This window comes from Triturus cristatus, chromosome 12, assembly GCF_964204655.1.
Source record: "Triturus cristatus chromosome 12, aTriCri1.1, whole genome shotgun sequence".
Lineage (NCBI taxonomy): Eukaryota > Metazoa > Chordata > Amphibia > Caudata > Salamandridae > Triturus > Triturus cristatus.
This window is the reverse complement of record NC_140595.1, coordinates 74,923,872-74,926,708: the sequence shown is the minus strand read 5'-3', so window position 1 is coordinate 74,926,708 and position 2,837 is coordinate 74,923,872.

Here is a 2,837-nt window from a genome sequence, read left to right as displayed (position 1 = left end):
GCATACACCCGCATTATTTGGGTGGAAGAGAGGATCCGCAGAATCTAATACCCTTTTTAGGTCTCGCTGAGCCCAGCGCATGCGCTGGCTCGAAGAGACATCTTGTATGTGGGCTCCAAAAAGTGCTACCAGGCCAGCCTAGAGCTACAGTGCATGTGCGCGGGCGCGCGCGCCGCGCTTACTTTCACTTTGATCGCGATCGCGATCACTTTCACTTTGACGCCCGCACGGCAACAAAACAAATTCACACACAGATATGCATAAAAAAATAACAGATTCCGATTGATCTGCTTCTTACAGTCGGCAGATTACAACCATCAAATAAGATCCATTTTTTTTAAAGCACCACAGCTCTGCAGCAGTCTGTGGTAATGAATGACTCGTCATCTCTGCGATTACAATACATGTACCTTTGCCACAAGTTGGAGAGAGTGGCTTACATATGCTGTATTATCCCGTTCTGTCACACCAACCTGTGGGGGTTTAATCCTTGTCCCCCGTACCTTAAGATTTACTGTTGGGTTCAGACTGGGGTCTGTGTACACACCTCGTGATCAAGATATGCTCTAACCCTCTGTACCTTTGCAGGTACTCTGGGGCTTTTATCCGTTTTCAGCCAGTTTCTTTTAACTCCCTGACTGGCGTAGCCTATGGTGCCTCTGTACATCTAATACATACAAATGTTTAGCTACAGCCACCTGGTTGCAGCGCCCAATGGGGTTCAGATGCACCTGCACCCTCTCGTTTGCTAGGGTTGGAACTGAGCCTAACTTTCACCCCTCTACGTGAACATCTCTCTCCTCCCCAATTACCTTTCTGGGTTAACGCTCATCCCTTCTGATCTTTTCCTTGTACCCAGTGCTACTGGAATTATGCAGTTATAAGGCCACTGCATTTCTCAAGTAGTTGTGGATTTCCCCTACTTGTCACACATTCCACCATCTGTTGTATAAAGTGCAGATTTTTAACATATGATTCTAGCTCAAATTGATGTAAGGTTCCTAAAAGAAACGACACACTACTGGTGAATTGTAGATGCAGTCACTTCCTAAAAGTGACCTTGCCACCTTTCTGTTGATTTGCTCTGTTGTGGTAAACTGGTACTAATGAGGTGGATTTGTTTAATGGACCGTATCTATGTCCCCACTCGATGAACTGCCAAAAAGCTTTTGTCTGCATCATTGCAGACAGCCTTACATATTTAAATGGAATTACAAGGGGATGGAAGTTATGATTGTCTGTGTCCTGAAAATGGTTTTCTCCCCCGATTATTTGTTTAAAATCCCATTTAGTGAGAGGTGCCGTTTTCAGAGCAGTAAGGCACAATTGGGGCACTTGTTAACATTGTGCCTGTCTTTTTAATGTCTGTCTTTAACCTTAGAGTGCATCCTAACCAGTTGAAATTAGGTCACGTACCATTTTATTATTTTGTGTCTTTCGTAATGGAAACAATCGTTTCTAATGCCCATAGTGAGGACTGGAGTGGCGGGAGGGGGGGGGGGGGGGACAAAAACAATACTATTTCTAAAACGTAACCAACCTGTGCAGAGTAAGTAGCTTCTGTTTGTGGGAATGCTGTCACAACACAATATACATTACTCTTTGAGTTAGACCTGACATCTGTTATGAACTTGGTGTTGCTGAAAAATAACTCTTACTATTGGACTTAGCTCTAGAGTAAACCAAAGATTACTCAGTCAGTATGACATCTTGCTCAGTTATTGTGTAGGAAGGGTAATTTCAGAGTTTACGCTCTTCTGTAGATGTTTTATTGGGTATGCCAAGTTAAAAAGGTTCAAGTTCCATCATAATTTCATAAAATCATAAGTGGACTCGAATTTCGTCATAAAAACAGGCAATGTGTTTCGCAGAAAAATCCGGCCCATCAAGGCCACATTGTGTAAATTGATAGTGATTTCTTTCTTCCCACCCTTAATTAGAGTAGTCAAGACAGTGATTGTTAAGTAAAAACAAAGATGTTTTCACATTGATACTGTATTGTGAATCAGTTAATTCAGAAAGATTAATATGCGTTGTGTGCTAGAAAAGAGAACTGCCAATTTAAGTGATGTGACCCAAGTTAAGTGAGTTCTTTCGGGAAAAACGTGATTTTTATGATGTGATTTAAGTCCAGTTACGAATTTGTGAAGGAATTGTGGAGCCCTTGGGTAAGTAGTCCACTGCTTTTGGAAGAGCACGGCCCACTCTAGTGCGTCTTTTACAGAGGCAGTGTGTGACTACAGCAGTTCGTCAGAGAAGTAGTCTAGTTCACACGGAAGTTGAGTGTGTCACTGTCAGGGAGCACTCTCCGCAGCAAAGCTTCCTGCGCGTCACCCCAGTGCAGCTTGGTTGCCAAACGCAGCCGGTCATCAGCACATAGCCGCCAAGATTTCAGTCTGCTTATGTGTGATTTTTCTGTTTTTTACAACACTTTTGTGTGATAGTTCAGAGCTTTATGTGTCACTTGATTAGGGTGACCAGATGTTGAGAAGCAAGCACTGGGACAGGTCAGTTATATAAGCAGGACTAAAGCCTCTAGTCTCACTGTTACATCTCGTTTCTGAGAAGTGCAGTACTTTCTAATTAACAGTATTATGTTTTTCTTGAGAAGTGCAGATACTCTCCCTCTCAAAATAAACAAGCATTTGCAATGCACTAGGTCTCTCATTTATACGAGTTTGAGCTATTGACATTGCAAATAACTATGCCTTTTATTTTTGTTTTCGTTATTAAAACATAAATATGAAAACAAAACTAAAAGCCATTGTCATTGACAATGCCAATACCTCAAACACACGTAAATGCGAGACCTATTGCATTGCAAATGCTTGTTTTAA